Source organism: Saccostrea cucullata, unplaced genomic scaffold, assembly GCF_032062105.1.
Source record: "Saccostrea cucullata isolate Sc308-1 unplaced genomic scaffold, CSIRO_AGI_Scuc_v1 ctg923, whole genome shotgun sequence".
Lineage (NCBI taxonomy): Eukaryota > Metazoa > Mollusca > Bivalvia > Ostreida > Ostreidae > Saccostrea > Saccostrea cuccullata.
The window spans coordinates 217,500-235,428 of record NW_026936399.1 but is presented as its reverse complement, the minus strand read 5'-3'; the positions used below and the strand labels follow the sequence as shown (position 1 = coordinate 235,428).

At 34.0% G+C, this 17,929-nt stretch overlaps 1 long non-coding RNA gene across 1 annotated transcript; it reads right to left on the bottom strand.

The window, feature by feature from the left end:
• Positions 1-6,725: 6,725 nt before the first annotated feature.
• Positions 6,726-10,734, bottom strand: LOC134245475 (uncharacterized). Its single transcript, XR_009987436.1, has 3 exons — positions 10,650-10,734; positions 10,401-10,514; positions 6,726-6,815 (listed from the first exon to the last, which is right to left on the bottom strand). It is a non-coding gene; the product is annotated as an uncharacterized LOC134245475 (long non-coding RNA).
• Positions 10,735-17,929: the final 7,195 nt, after the last annotated feature.

Here is a 17,929-nt window from a genome sequence, read left to right as displayed (position 1 = left end):
TTTCCATCAGTGTCCAGTTGGGTGCATCTGCTGTTACACAGGTCTTGTTGAGGACATCTGCTGTTTCCACATCTTGGAAGATTAGCATCCATTGGTCCTGCCTCCTCCAGCTGTTTCCACCATGTCATCCCCTTGTTTACAATCGCAAGCTTTTTCGTCTCTGACCAGTAGAGCTAAAAATAAGCCAGGCTAAAAATAATAAGTCAGCTAGTAAATTTGACATGGTTAATTAAATGATCTTTAATCATGATTTTTTCATATACATGTACCTGATCAGTGTCAATTATCTCCTTTGATATGTCTTGTTTGGAAGGTCAACATCATCAGGCAAGTCTCCTCCAGTTGTATCCACCATGTCCTGTTGGGTCCACCTTCTGTATCCATCAAGTCCAGTTGGGTGCAGCTGCTGTTTCCACCATGTCCTGTTAGGTGCATCTGCTGTTTCCACCAAGTCCTGTTGAGTGCATCTGCTGTCTCCAACATGGCCAGTAGGGTACATCTGCTGTTTCCACCAAGTCCAGTGGAGTGCATCTTCTGTATCCACCAAGTCCTTTTGGATGCATCTGCTGTTTCCACCAAGTCAAGTGGAGTGCATCTGCTGTTTCCACCAAGGACAGTAGGGTGCATCTGCTAAAAATATCAACAGCTTTATTTCACTGCATGCATTTTACACTAAAATACCCTAGTCAGTCCCTTTCAACGAAGATTTCATTTCCTTAATTTCTTAGATTTACATAACTTTTATTCTGTTTCTTAAATTTTTGGTCTTTAATTTGTTTAAAATGATTGCATAATAAAGGTGACCATTAAATAAAGTTTTATAGGATATTTCATTGAAAAAAATAAAAGGACCACCTAAGAAAGATCTCTGCTCTTATAAAGATGAACTATGAAGTTTGGCTGTATATATTATTGATTTGAAATGGAATATTATAAATCTATAATCTAACAATAATACTTTATTTCAGTTTTCTATATACAGCAAAACTCGTTTAGTACAAACACGAATATTGCCAAATCACGGTTATAGCGAAGCTATCTTGTATCTCCCAGCTTAATAAATTTAACGAATTCATTATACGGATATAACAAATTATGGATATAGTGAAGTAATTTTATAGGTCCCGATGACTTTTTAACCGAGTTTTACTGTATTTTTTCAATTATTATCAATTCAATATTTTCTATCTTACCTTATCGATGATGGTTTAGAATTTGGCTTATTTCTCTTCATCTTTACTGAACACTGTCCAACTATAAAATACTAACAAAATTTTAAAATAGAGCTGAAATAATAGATACAGTAAAACTCGTTTGGTACAAACACAGATATTGTGAATTCACAGATATAGTGAAATTATCTTGAATCCCTAGCTATAAAAATTTTATGAAATCATTTCACGGATATAACAAATTATGGATATAGCAAAGTAATGTCATAGGTTCCAGTGACTTCGTTATAACCGAGTTTGACTGTAATAAGGCGCTCAATAAGACAGATGTTTTACACACTGTTTCCTCATTATCCAACATGTCTAATGTTGATGCTAATGCATAACGCAACAATGAACATTAGACATATTCTTAGGAATAATAAATGCAATTAAAATAAAGCTCAGAACAATAATAGTTAACATAAATTCATAACTATCATAACAAATAACTAAAAATCTCAACTAAAGCAAATAACTAAAACTCATAACTATAACAAATAACTAAACTCATAACAACTAAATAAAACTCATAACAATAACAACTAACAAACACTCATAACAATAACAAATAATTAAAAATCACAACAACAGCAAATAACTTAAGCTCCTAACAAGTAAAACTCATGACTGCCTCAATAACAAATAACTGAAACTCATAACAATGTCAACTAATAAAATCTTAAAAACATAATATAACAAATAACAAATATATGTAAAACATGAAAATTAACAACTTTTACAACCCTCATAAACAAAAAACTAACAACTCAATAAACAAATAACAATAATAAAAACCTAATGAACAAATAACAACAAATACTAACAAAGGAAACAAAATAGAAATCAAAAAGTAAGAACAAAAAGAACAAAGAGACCTAACATCAAAATAATACAAAAAAAACCTCCAGTCCAGCGTTGTTGGCATGCTGTTCCAATCCAATATGCCCAGCCAATCCTCCAAGTCTTCTAACGATGAAGAGCCAGCCAAATCCAAGTGCACCATCTCCAACGATGACATCCCGGCAAAGAGAGAACAGAGAATATTAGATAAAGAAAAAACAACAGAACAAAAAAAACAACAGGAAAGAACTACCACAAAAAATGTATTGAGAGTGGGGGAGGGGAGGGAAATGTTAGTACTAATTAGTAAGAGTGCACAAATGATAATGAAACCAACTCACCTCTGCTTTTCCTTAACAACTTAGCAATACCTCTACTCCAGCGTTGTTGGCATGCTGTTCCAATCCAATATGCAGCCTCCTCCAACGATGAAGAGCCAGCCAAATCCAAGTGCACCATTTCCAACGATGATATCCCGACAAAGAGAGAACAGAGAAGATTAGACAAAGAAAAAACAACAGAACAAAAAACAAAGGAAAGAACTACTACAAATAATGTGTTGAGAGTGGGGGAGGGGAGGGAAATGTTAGTACTAATTAGTAAGAGTGCACAAATGATAATGAAACCAACTCACCTCTGCTTTTCCTTAACAACTTAGCAATACCTCTACTCCAGCGTTGTTGGCATGCTGTTCCAATATGCCCAGCCTCCTCCAAGTCCTCCAACGATGAAGAGCCAGCCAAATCCAAGTGCACCATTTCCAACGATGATAACCCAGCAAAGAGAGAACAGAGAAGATTAGACAAAGAAAAAACAACAGAACAAAAAACAAAAGGAAAGAACTACTACAAATAATGTGTTGAGAGTGAGGGACGGGAGGGAAATGTTAGTACTAATTAGTAAGAGTGCACAAATGATAATGAAACCAACTCACCTCTGCTTTTCCTTAACAACTTAGCAATACCTCTACTCCAGCGTTGTTGGCATGCTGTTCCAATCCAATATGCCCAGCCTCCTCCAAGTCCTCCAACGATGAAGAGCCAGCCAAATCCAAGTGCACCATTTCCAACGATGATATCCCGGCAAAGAGAGAACAGAGAAGATTAGACAAAGAAAAAACAACAGAACAAAAAACAAAAGTAAAGAACTACTACAAATAATGTGTTGAGAGTGGGGGAGGGGAGGGAAATGTTAGTACTAATTAGTAAGAGTGCACAAATGATAATGAAACCAACTCACCTCTTCTTTTCCTTAACAACTTAGCAATACCTCTACTCCAGCGTTGTTGGCATGCTGTTCCAATATGCCCAGCCTCCTCCAAATCCTCCAACGATGAAGAGCCAGCCAAATCCAAGTGCACCATTTCCAACGATGATATCCCGGCAAAGAGAGAACAGAGAAGATTAGACAAAGAAAAAACAACAGAACAAAAAAACAGAAAGAAAGAACTACTACAAATAATGTGTTGAGAGTAGGGGAGGGGAGGGAAATGTTAGTACTAATTAGTAAGAGTGCACAAATGATAATGAAACCAACTCACCTCTGCTTTTCCTTAACAACTTAGCAATACCTCTACTCCAGCGTTGTTGGCATGCTGTTCCAATATGTCCAGCCTCCTCCAAATCCTCCAACGATGAAGAGCCAGCCAAATCCAAGTGCACCATTTCCAACAATGATATCCCGGCAAAGAGAGAACAGAGAAGATTAGACAAAGAAAAAAACAACAGAACAAAAAAACAGAAAGAAAGAACTACTACAAATAATGTGTTGAGAGTAGGGGAGGGGAGGGAAATGTTAGTACTAATTAGTAAGAGTGCACAAATGATAATGAAACCAACTCACCTCTGCTTTTCCTTAACAACTTAGCAATACCTCTACTCCAGCGTTGTTGGCATGCTGTTCCAATATGCCCAGCCTCCTCCAAGTCCTCCAACGATGAAGAGCCAGCCAAATCCAAGTGCACCATTTCCAACGATGATATCCCGGCAAAGAGAGAACAGAGAAGATTAGACAAAGAAAAAACAACAAAACAAAAAAAACAGAAAGAAAGAACTACTAAATGCAATTAAAATAAAGCTCAGAACAATAATAGTTAACATAAATTCATAACTATCATAACAAATAACTAAAATCTCAACTAAAGCAAATAACTAAAACTCATAACTATAACAAATAACTAAACTCATAACAACTAAATAAAACTCATAACAATAACAACTAACAAACACTCATAACAATAACAAATAATTAAAAATCACAACAACAGCAAATAACTTAAGCTCCTAACAAGTAAAACTCATGACTGCCTCAATAACAAATAACTGAAACTCATAACAATGTCAACTAATAAAATCTTAAAAACATAATATAACAAATAACAAATACATGTAAAACATGAAAATTAACAACTTTTACAACCCTCATAAACAAAAAACTAACAACTCAATAAACAAATAACAATAATAAAAACCTAATGAACAAATAACAACAAATACTAACAAAGGAAACAAAATAGAAATCAAAAAGTAAGAACAAAAAGAACAAAAAGACCTAACATCAAAATAATACAAAAAAAACCTCCAGTCCAGCGTTGTTGGCATGCTGTTCCAATCCAATATGCCCAGCCAATCCTCCAAGTCTTCTAACGATGAAGAGCCAGCCAAATCCAAGTGCACCATTTCCAACGATGATATCCCGGCAAAGAGAGAACAGAGAAGATTAGACAAAGAAAAAACAACAGAACAAAAAACAAAAGGAAAGAACTACTACAAATAATGTGTTGAGAGTGAGGGACGGGAGGGAAATGTTAGTACTAATTAGTAAGAGTGCACAAATGATAATGAAACCAACTCACCTCTGCTTTTCCTTAACAACTTAGCAATACCTCTACTCCAGCGTTGTTGGCATGCTGTTCCAATATGCCCATCCTCCTCCAAGTCCTCCAAAGATGAAGAGCCAGCCAAATCCAAGTGCACCATTTCCAACGATGATATCCCGGCAAAGAGAGAACAGAGAAGATTAGACAAAGAAAAAACAACAAAACAAAAAAACAGAAAAGAAAGTACTACTTCAAAAAATGTGTTGAGAGTGGGGGAGGGGAGGGAAATGTTAGTACTAATTAGTTAGAGTGCACAAATGATAATGAAACAAATTAACTCAGCTCTGCTTTTCCTTAATGACTTAGCAATATAATACCTCCACTCCAGCGTTGTTGGCATGCTGTTCCAATCCAATATGCAGCCTCCTCCAATGATGAAGAGCCAGCCAAATCCAAGTGCACCATCTCCAACGATGATATCCCGGCAAAGAGAGAACAGAGAAGATTAGACAAAGAAAAAACAACAGAATAGAAAACAATAGGAAAGAACTACTACAAATAATGTGTTGAGAGTGAGGGACGGGAGGGAAATGTTAGTACTAATTAGTAAGAGTGCACAAATGATAATGAAACCAACTCACCTCTGCTTTTCCTTAGCGACTTAGCAATACCTCCAGTCCAGCGTTGTTGGCATGCTGTTCCAATCCAATATGCCCAGCCTCCTCCAAGTCCTTGCAAACACCATTTCCAACGATGAAGTCTCTGCAAAGAGAGTACAAAGAAATCCATTCCAGCGTTTTTGGCAGAGTTCATGTGATTATGTCTAATGTTAAAGACTCTCTATCCCTAGAAAGTAAACTTGTTAGACTGAAGGCTATTGAAATTAATAAAGGGCATTTTGGTGCTGTTATTCACATGTCTCTCTCTAAATAAGGTTGGTGCTGTTATTCACATGTCTCTCTCAAAATAAGGTACACGTATCTGGTCTGAGAGAACATTCAACTTTATCGGATTAATTGTCTGACAGCGATTAAAAAATTTCGACAAGTCTGGTCATCATAGGGTTCATAGTTACTTGGAAATGAGAACTGCACTAAAAACATTAACCTGTTCACTCATCCGGAAAATGTAGGTCAGATCCAGCATCCGAAGCAAGTAATGGTCTGGTTGTATGCATCCTTAGATGTATCATTCATGCAAGTTTGGTCATCATAGGGCTTATAGTTACTTGGAAATGAGAACTGCACCAAAAACATTAAGCTGTTCACTCATCCAGAAAATATAGGTCAGATCCAGCATCCAAAGCAAGTCTGGAAGCGTGCATCCTTAGATGTATTCCATGCAAGTTTGGTCATCATAGGGCTCATAGTTACTAGGAAATGAGAACTGTACCAAAAATATTTACCTGTTTCACTCATCTGAAAAATATAGGTCAGATCCCACACCCTAAGCAAGTCTGGTTGTATGCATCCTTCGGTGTATCATCCATTCAAGTTTGGTCATCATGGGGGTTATAGTTACTTTCACCAAAAACTGCACCAAAAATGTTAACCTGCTCCAAAAACATTGACCTGGTCATTCCTTTGCTGAAATTACAGCATATCTGAAACCTCATCTGGTACAATAAAACACACTAGAAGCATGTTGCATGCATGTATGATCAATATAGGGCATAGAACTACTTGCAAAGAAAAGAGCTCCAAAAACCTTAGACTGGGACACGGACGCCGGGGGGGTATCACATAAGCTTCCCCAAACTTCGTTGAGGTGCGCTGAAAAAATCATACTTCAAGTTCTTACAAGTGCACAAAATCACAAATAAAATAAAAAAGTTGTACCTTTACTATTTGGTTGATGAGTAAAAAATGAACCTCCATTACAGCAGATGCTAGCTGTCCCGGGCCAATTTGCCAAATCTCAGTGTTAAAATGTCAGGAAGGAAACTACAAACAAAAAATATTTCATTTTCTTTTTTTGTGACTGTATGTTGTAGACAATTAACTCATGCTTAAGGTAGGTACTTTTAAAAATTTCTGTACCTTAAGGTAGGTACTTTTAAAAATTTCTGTCAAACTAAAATATTTTTCTATTTAAATACCTTAAATAACTCATAAAGGAAGTAAAACACCCATAAAAGACACATCTTTGCAGGTTAATTTTCATACAACAAGTCTCAGAGTACCTACCTCTTAGAAGTTAACAGCCAAAATTGAACATAAAGAAGTCTGATATCATATTTTATTTTGCTATGCACCAAATCACATCAAATTCATGTTAAAACTTGTGAAAATCAGATATAATTAATTTTCCAGGAGAATATTCAATATTTGAAAATTTCTCTGGAAAACATTGAAAACTGATGTTGTACTATCTGTCCACGTCTGTCAGAAAAAAATCTCAAATTATCTTTATTTTTAAAAATCTCAAAATTTAAATTGTTTATGTACCATGTTTTCTTTAAAACTATAAAGAATTATGTTTAAGGTTAACAAAAACACATTATTTTTTATTGTTGACCAGAAAAAAATTAACAAACAGCATTTTGAACATGCATACCCCGAATATTTCGGAATATCAAATTTTTCAATCATTCTTTGCAAAATTTTAAAAAAGTAAAATTTGAAAAGGAGAAACATGCTTAAAATCAACAAAAATAGATCTCTAGTTTCTTTGTTTAAAAAAAAATTAAAAAGCTTTATGTCCATAAAGGCAATTACGAGGGTTGATCCAAAAGTTAAATGTCACAGTGTCCATATCTTTTGTATTTGGCTTCATATCATCAAATATAATATACCAAAAGATGCATAAAAATAAATCTAATCAAAATTGAAAATTTCATTTAATAATGTGTACGGGAATTTATTTTATAGATGTTTAAAACATAGAACATAGGGGGTGTCACCACGTCACAACTTAACGTCACGTTTTAAAGTGTATACTTTAATTAAGAATGAAAAAGACAAACACATTAAAAGCATCTAAAAAAGAGCGCCTAACCGCCCGATACTTTAAAAAACAAAATTAACGCATTTTTAGTCTTTCTTTAAGTGAAAATTCAATAATGTCATTGCTATTTTTTTTAATGATAAACATTGTTGTTTTACTCTGATGTATTGAACAAAGGAAATGTCAAAATGGAAAAAAAATACGTAATGAGCTGTACTGCATTTTTGCTTCAAAATAGGGAAATCGCCAGTAGAGACAGTTTCAATTAAAAATCAGATTCACAGAGGAAAGAATGTAAATAAGAGACTTGTTTAAAGATTCTTCTTAGTGATTTGGGGCGGGTTATGGGTCGTTGAATGATCAACAGAGGACAAGAAGAACGAAAGATATGGGAGGTCAGGCGGAAAGGTTCAAAGTTGTATGACGTTGTCAAGAGAGACATGTCACAGTTAGAGCGACATGAGAAACCTAAAGTTTGTAGTATGGTAATGTTCAAAACATTTTGTCAAAGGACTAAAATATGAAAAGAGTGAGTGTTCAATGGGTGCCAAGAATTTTTAAAGAAAGTGAAATAAGTGAATGCGTGAATTTCAAATATTTTTAAGAAAACGAAGGGGAAGCATTTAAGTACGTGTTTAAGTGTATGATGAAGCGTATCCGTCATTTGACGTTATTTAGGTGTGGCGACTACCATAAACACACGTTATATACAATTCGATATTTGAAAAGTATAAATCATGTTAATCTAAAATTTTCAGGTCTGATTTGAAACACGTGTAGCTTCCATCATGTATAATTATGAAATTTTACCTCGACTTGTGGCAATTTTATCGAAGTTGTGACATTACTTTTGGATCAACCCTCATAAGAATTATGTGTCTTTATTTGTGGTTTATTCCCATGCACCTAGCCAAAATTCTGAATTTCTTATTCCCATCTAGCAAAAATTGGGATTTTCACACCTGAGTTGTCACCTGTGTATAGTCTGTTTTAGACTGATTACCTGTAATATTTACCTGTGGTGTACTGGTTCATTAATCATATAAATAAATATCATGAATATTTGTTTTAGATATAAGACTAATCAATAAAGTTCAACTTATCAATTATTTTAATATCCATATGTAATATCAATTAAATTTTTAAAAAGAGAAAAAATAATTTTATATTTTAAAAAAACTAGTTATTGCAATAGTTATGAAAAGAGAATGGAGAATGTTAAGTATGATTTATCTAAATAAATTAATTTAAAAATGATTTAATACATTCATTTATCAACATTGAGATAACAAAAATTTATTAGAACTTTAATATGTATTTACATGATTGAAACTGAGATAAGTGGCTTTATGCACAAATGTTTGTATATAATTTCTTATACGCATAAGTACAATGCATATGCACTTGTTTGGGAGTAAAATTTTAACCAATAGTATGTTATTATCAAAGTATGGGTAAAAAAAATTCTCAAACAAGTGCCTGTAGTACAATGCCATAGAAGTTTTATATGATAAATTTGTTATCCGATAAAAATAAGTATTTTGTTGACCAAAAAACAAATCAAAATATTATAAAACACAACTCAGATAATCCTCTTTTGTTGAAACATTAAATTTGTTTAAATTATCATAATATAATTTGATTCATTTGTAAAAATTTTATTTGAAAATGAACACTGTTTGCATAAAAATTAATTTTATCATGCAATCATTTTATTAAATTCAATTGTTTTTTGTAATTCTGTAAGATTTCTATGTCTGAGTCATGATTAAAATATTGATTAAGACATTTATTTGTTATTAATATGTCTTAGCTTAACATTTGAGATTTTCAGTTTGAGGAAATTCTGTAAGAATTGATACATTTTTTCTTATGGTCTTAAAATTATATTGGCCTAGATATAGATATTTACTGTTGTTTCACCGGGGAACCCCTCACTTAATATTGAGGCTGCCACACAATCAATTTTCAATCGAAAATTATAAAACAGAAACAAATCTTTTCGGAAGGGATCATTCTTTTGAAATTAATCCCTGACAAAAAATATTAATTAGGAGCTACATATGCATTCTTGCAATATTATTCCAATATTAAAAGCCATGCAGTTTGTGGGAAAAAAACTCACTTATAATAGCTAGCTAAATCAATCTATTTTGGATAAACCAGAGAAAGAAATATAGCTAATTCAAAGTAGTGATTGTAATAGACCTCTGTAATTGATTCTTTGCCTGACCATAGTGTACTCTTTGTTATCTTCATGGCCATAGCAAAGCCCCCTCCCCCATAATTTTGCTCATATTTATTATACTATATAAAACATACAGTATACTATAGAAAACATGTAGTAATAGTAATACTATAGAAAGGATTGCTACTATATGTTCTGTCCCCTCAATAAAAATGCTCATGACCTTTTTTGTATGCTAATTGTTAAAGATTTTTTGGTGGTTGATAGTACCCAACTGAATATATAAAATATGCCCCCAGATTTCCGATGGGCCTGATCTTCATATTCCAAGTAACTACCAAGAATTACTGAAACTGTCGATTTTGTTCACTTTGTAACTGTCACGTGATCTTACCTGCTGAGGACTGCAGAGACAAATTTCTCTAGCCGTCAAGGGGACCGCCGCTCGAATGAAGAGATACCGTCAACTGGGCATTTCCCATTTCACCACATTGTCCAGGACATACATCTGATAAACAAGTAAAAATCATTGAACATTTGCCCAACTGTCCTGTGTTCACAGTACTGATAAGTTTGGAACAAAAAAAATATCAAACTTGCACTACAAAATGGAACAAAATGCATTCATTTCAAGACAACTCACCCGGTGTAAGAATTTATAAATCCATGTCAACTTTAGAACAAGACAAAGGATTCAACAGAAACATCTCACACGCACATTCCGCGGGGCGACTTTTCAAACGAAAGGAAAACAAACAAATTCCCACCAAAATGAACACGTGACTGAAGATCAAACGACCAAAGTGCGCGCGCCCAATGAAAATTGATTCTTTTGCCTGACCATAGTGTCAATCGATATATTCTATTTATAGATATCAAAGTGATTTGACTTAACTGTGAGTAATGCTCTCTCGCATTCAAAAGAAAATCAACCTTACTTAAATTTCTTTATATAGTTTGAATCACATTTTATTTTTAGCACATATGATACGACATTTTCTGAAGTATTAGTTTTATTTATTCAATTTACATTGACATTATTAGAAACTCAGGCACGTAGCAACAGGGGGAGGGCAGGGGGGTCTCCTCCCCCACCCCCACTTTTTCCCCAACATAACTTTTGCTGAAAATGTTCATTGAAGTACAGGTTGCCCCCCCCCCCCCCCCAGTTAATAGTACGGTAAAGTTAATAGAAGGGAATGCAGTATGTAAAAATGTACTAAAAGAAGTCGGCATCAGAAAAAAGTTGGCCTCTACACCCCCCCCCCCCCCCCCCCACGAAATAAGATTTTCGAGTTTGGGCAATGTTTTTTGCTTGTCAAGTTTTCCAGGTAAGTAAAAAAAATTGTCTGGCTGGTCCCCCACTTTCAAAAACGATGCTATGTGCCTGAAACTATCTTAATCATAGGCTTCGGAACCGGAGAGGGGAGGATGCTACTCTGGCTTAGCCCCCCCCCCCCCCACACACACACACAGACTTTTTTTGCAAATATATACATAATACAGGCATTGAAAATTGGGGGTTACATTTGTTGTTGGTTTAGTCCGGCCCCTTTCAATTACCCCCACCCCCACCCCCTTCCCCACTTCAATATGTCTGCACTATCTCTTGCGCAATATTGAACTGCTTGACTAGTTACTTCATAGAAAAAGAAAGAAAGAAAAATCCCGAATGATATCATCAATGTTTCATCTATATGATAGATAACGATATTTCAGATTAATATATTTTAGATTTAGTTTCACTCTAGATCTTTATTTTTTAATTGCTTTTGGCTATACCTAGGGCGTTTAATATCAAATGTGAAATATCTAGAAAGATATGGTTTGTTTTGATATGATGACGTTGTTGGGGTTTTTTGGTCAATGCGATGATTTAGCCACCCTTAAAGACGATGGAGTGCAACAAAAGTCCGTCTTCGATTAAGGTGGTATGTCACACCAACTTTTTATTTTATAGATCTTTGAGTCATCATTTTTTGAACAATGGTTTCAGCATTGAAAGGTCGATATTAGCTCTTAAAATTATTCTATATGAATTTTTTTTGTATTTTTTCAAAGAAAATGAAAAAAATTATTTATCCAAATAATATGGCACGCAAAATTCATAAAAATGAGCTAAACCTAGTTTCACAATTGATAAACTAGGTTTATCGACTGTAAACTATAGTTCACGAATCGTAAACTATAGTTAACAATTCGTTAACTATAGTTTTCATCTGTAAAACTATATTTAACGGTCGTTAACTGTAGTTTACGAATGCTAATCTTTTAAGTTTTATAATCTGTTCTGAATAAAGCGTTAACAATAGATTTTGTTGATAAAAAAAAATTACGTTCTGTAAACTATAGTCTACAATCGTAAACTATAGTTAAGAGTAGTTAATCATAGTTTCACAAATCGTGAAACTATAATTATCAGATTGTTAACTATCATAATAGTTAACGGTTTGTAAACTATAGTTTACAAATCGTGAAACTGTATTTATCAGATAATCTATGTTTTGCAATCGTAAATGATTGTTTTCAGAGTTAAGTATAGTTTACGGTTGTGAAACAAAGATTATCGCGTTAACTATGGTTTACAGATGTAAAATATAGATTAACGTTGTTAACTATAGTTTACAGTCCGTAAACTATAGTTTACAACCGATAAACCTAGTTTATCAACTGTGAAACTATGTTTAGCTCATTTTTGTGAATTTGGCGTGCCATAAAATAAGTTGTTCTCGAGTTGAAAGTTTGCTGTTAATGAATGCAGCATATAAATATCTAATAAAAAATGTAAAGAAAGGCTGATTAGATTAGACTTCTAATTTTAAACTTATGGTTAAAAACACCACAAAACTAGACACAACTGAGGACAACATGTTTGTCAATCATATTTTAAAAAGAAATTGAAACGAAATTGAGAAATTTGTGTTAAATTAATTATTTTAATATTTGAACCTAACCCGATCAAAATTAAACTGATCCCGATCAAAATTAACACAAAATGAATAAAATGCTAATTTATTGCCGCTTCGTGTATTTACAATGAAGAAATCTATTTTATTGTCAGATTCAATAATGTTTTAACCCTTATTACACCTAATCAGACTTGTGTTCTTGGGGAAATGTTATTCATTTCCAAGAATTTTACATTTATGGTTGGGATCGGTTTAATTTTGATCGGGATTGGCCAAAATTAAAAAAAATTAATTTCTCTAAAATTTGGCTATTTCGTTTCAATTTCTTAAATAAATATGATTAACGAACATGTTCTCCCCAGTTGTGACTTGTTTTAAGAAAATTTTAACCACAAGTTAAAAAAATATTCACAAATTATGTGTTTAATTTTCATAAATAATTTTTTATTTGAAATTTTTAAGGACTATACAGCTTTTCTTTACATATTTTATTAGGTATTCATGTGATGCATTCATTTACAGCAAAATTTTTACAAGAAAGCATCTAATTTTGATGTAAATAATTTTTTTTCTAATTTTCTTTGAAAAAATACAAAAAATCTATAAAATGATTAAATTCTAATGTCGACTTTTCAATGCTGAAACCATTGTTTAAAAAGGTTGACTCAGAGATCTATAAAATAAAACGTTGGTGTGGCATTCCTCCCTAAATTAGAATACTTCAAGGGTGGTTAATTCATCGCATCGTATGACAAAACAGTAATAAATGTAATATAATATAATGTAGCGGACAGTATATAGAGAACTTATACTGCCTCGCCAGTGAGCTAGCTTTTCTGGTGATGCGGTAGAGTCTCTCTCTATTTCAGGCAAGTTAAGCAACGGCGAGCCTGTTTAACCCTTGGATGGGTGACCGCTTCACGTTACAAAATTGGTGGCAGCGTAGTGACTCTTGTGTTTGGTGTCCTGCTTCAGGAAGCTCTATGGCTAGGACTTTGTGTCCAGGTACGGACTTCGTGTCCGGGAACGGCATTGGTTGCCGTAACTGAAGAGGCCCAGACACTAAGAGAGAACTCATGCTAAGCTTCGGGTCGAAGCTTCCCTGAGCGGGGAGAAGTGTAGCGGACAGTATATAGGAAACTTATACTGCCTCGCCAGTGAGCTAGCTTTTCTGGTGATGCGGTCGAGTCTCCCTCTATTTCAGGCAAGTTAAGCAACGGCGAGCCTGTTTAACCCTTGAATGGGTGACCGCTTCACGTTACAATAAAATGAAATTAACAAGTAATAGAAAATGAAGGAATGAATAAAAGAAAACGATAAGAGAAAACAATAAGCTCACTAAATGATACCCCCCACCGCCTCCCATATGGTTATTATGGCAAAGTCCATGTTTTGCTGCGGCCGGGAAACCCAAAATATGCATCGGATCATAAAGTAAAATAGGAGGTGCACAATATGAAATAAAGATTCTGTGAAAGTTTCATCAAATTTCACTCAGTGGTATAAGAGGAGTTGAGGATAAGAGATGGGTACCCCAAAGCGTAACAGACAGACGGACGGACGGACATACCGATTACAGTATACCCTCCCACTTTTCAAGCGGGGGTTTAAAATGAGCATGAATGATCGAAAGAGCGATACATGCATTTCAAAGATTGCTAATTTGAGACATGTATTTCACTGAGCAAGTTATAATCGTTTTTGAAACGGGGCAGTCAGAGAGAAAAAATCGCCTTTACCTTTCAGTACCAAATTTTTACTACTAGTATATTGCAAGAAAGAAAAAGAGGACCAGCCTAGCTTTTAAAGAGCATTTCCAATGGTAAAAAGTTATATTTGGAAAAAATACGGAGGGGCCAAATCCCTCTGTCCCCTTCCACGTACCCTCTGATGCTACGTGCCTACAGTATTAGTAGAAAAATTATTTTTTAAAATTAAAATACCCAGGGATGAATACGTTATATTCCGCCCTGTTTCGTATACGCGTCGAAATGAGTTGAATTTAAAATGGGCTCAGACGGAATAGAGAGAATGTCTGGAAAAAAAAAAAGTTATGTAAGTTGGGCGATCAAGGCGAGCAAAGTGCCTTTTTTGCGACAAATATAAAAGTGATAAAATTAAATCTCAAATATATCATTCTTTTTTTCTTTGATACTTCATTTTAAAACATTACCTTCACAGTTCTACTTATCTCAAAACGACATTGATTTTCCATTTTAAAAAATCTGCTTTTCCGCATTAAACAAGTAATACTGCTTTTCTGCGATTATATGTATAGTTTTTGCTTTGCGGGGACTTATATTTTAACATATCCCTCTGTCGTTAGCAAAGTAAAATATATTGCCCATGCTTAGTACGACCAATTATAAACATTGATCACAAGAGGCCCATGGGCCACATCGCTCACCTGAGCACTGTGGATAGGAAAAAATAGAAATTGATTTATCAATGAAAAGTTTAAAAGTCCAAAAGTAGTCCCATGACCAATCATGACTTTGCTATTCTTGAGAAGATGATTTTTAAAGAATTTTCTTATATATGTCCATGTAAAACTTTGGTCGGCCATTGTGGCCCCGCCCTACCCCCGGGGGTCATGATTTAAACAAATTTGGATCTACACAACCTGAGGATGCTCTCATATAAATATGATCAATTATGGCTTTGTTATTCTTGAGAAGAAGATATTAAAAAGAGTTTTCCTATGTATTTCTATGCTAAACTTTGGTTGGCCATTTTGGCCCCTGCCCTACCCCCGGGGATCATGATTTGAACAAACTAGAATCTACACTACCTGAGGATGCTTCCATATAAATATGATCAAGTATGGCTTTGGCCCCCGCCACACATACAATATTTTATATATAAAGGTGCATTTCATGTTTGATAGACAATTGTGGACATATTTGCACACAGTGAGAATAATTATAGGCAGCCTGTGCCTTAATTGTTCATTAGGCATCATCTATAAATGCAATACCTCACTATTCTTTTTCAGTATTCCTTGATTTCTAATTTCGTTTAGAACCATAACCTTTGTTTGTTGTGAAATTTATGGTACATGTAATTCTTTATCAAAGATTAGAGAGCAAAAACCTTGTTCTAGCCATGGAAAAAAATAAAGAATGGTCACAATTTATATAATTTCAAACTTTTGTTTTACAAACATTTATAGCTATCATCACATCCTACTGTGCTACCTTGGTTTTTGTTTTTGGTAGACAAAAGAATGCCTTCAAAGTTTTATAATAAATATGTTTTATCATTTTTTTTAGGGGGGGGGCTTTTTTCTTGAATTTACAATGAAACAAGAGGCTCATTAGGGCCTATAATTATTCCTATGAACTGTACAATACTAAAAAAAAAAATGATCTTTTGGGTCAACAAATCCAAAGGCCAAGAGTCAAGTCAACTACTGTAACAGTTAACAAGTATATGTAACAGGGCTTAATGATGATGTAAGCTGACAAGATTTGACAATGATGCATATTGAGTCCTTGGAGAGTATTAACCAAAACGTGGTTCACCGTGACCTATTTTTGGAATTCTGTGGCTTTAACTTTTCAGACACTAATTGGCTATTTTACAGGGGTTTTGTCTAAATACTTGTCATGCTTTCAGTAGCAGCGTTTCAGAGACCATTCACGTTCAACTTGCCCCTCTTTGATAAACATACCTCTGCAATGATGGTTTTCACCTGAAGTACAGAATTAAGCAGGTGCATTTTATTTTAAATATGCAAATTTCTTTATATTTTTCCTAAAAAAAAAGTTAAATTAAATATTTGTTTTCAAGTGATACTTTCTATCAATCTATTAATCAATGGTTATTATAAACTGTACAAGTATTAATTTTACACCTCACATAGATTTCGCACTATCATAAAAATAAATTTTTGGAAATGTTGACCTTTGATGAAGTCTTAAAATTGCATGATTCTATAATTATCAACAACAAAGAAGTGTATTTACCAGGTAAAATTTATTACATAGTTTGGCATGAACAAAATATGACATACCATTTTTGACATTTTCTTTAAATGGGCATTCAAAATGAAGTATAACCTTCAAATATTGTGTGTAAAATGCAGATTTTGAAGCTTCAAGTCAATTACAAGTATGTATACACTTAAGTTGTCATGGTAACATATATTTTATATTTTAACTCATTCATTTATTTAAGACAATATAAATTCCGTAAGCACCAATACAAACATAACAAGAGTTCATGGATCATAGCAGACACACTTTAAGAAAAAAAGGCTAACTGCAGCTTTGAATAGATTTATACATAGTGTATGTCAATAATGGAACAATTCAAATGCCAGTCATGAGGTTCACAACCACATAGTCATATTTGCATGTACCAAAGTTGCATAATGAAGGATATGGAGATAACGAACAGTATTCAATATCAAAGTCCATAAAACAATACAAAACAGGAGCAGAGCAAACACGGACCTCCGAAACATCAGAGGTGGGATCAGGTGCCATGGAGGAGTGAGCATCCCCTGCTGACCGGTCACACCCGCCGTGTGCTCATTGTCATGATTGTGAAATAACACTATAGAATCATTTTAATTACTGGTAGTGGGGGTAAATGTTCATGGGCAAGCAAAATTTTACTTGTTCATGGGACATAATTTTGTGGGCAATTTTACAAAGAAAGCTGCAATGATCAAAACATTGAAGAACTAATCGTTCTTAGTGACGTTAATTTATAGGAAAGGATGACCAACAAAACCCTACAACTTTGGTCCACCATGAACAAGGATGTTTCTTCAGTAAATATTCTACACAGATAGCAGTCAAATCAGTCAATAATCCATATGCATGATTTTGATAAATATAATCTCATTGAGGAGACTGCTCTACAAAAGCCTAAACATTTTTACACATTATTATCTTTCACATTCTAAATTCAGAAAATACCCTATCTCTCCAGATAAAGGAATTGCACCAAAAAAAGAGAACTTTTCTTGAATTGAGATCTTTACACTTTATTGCCTCTTGAAAGC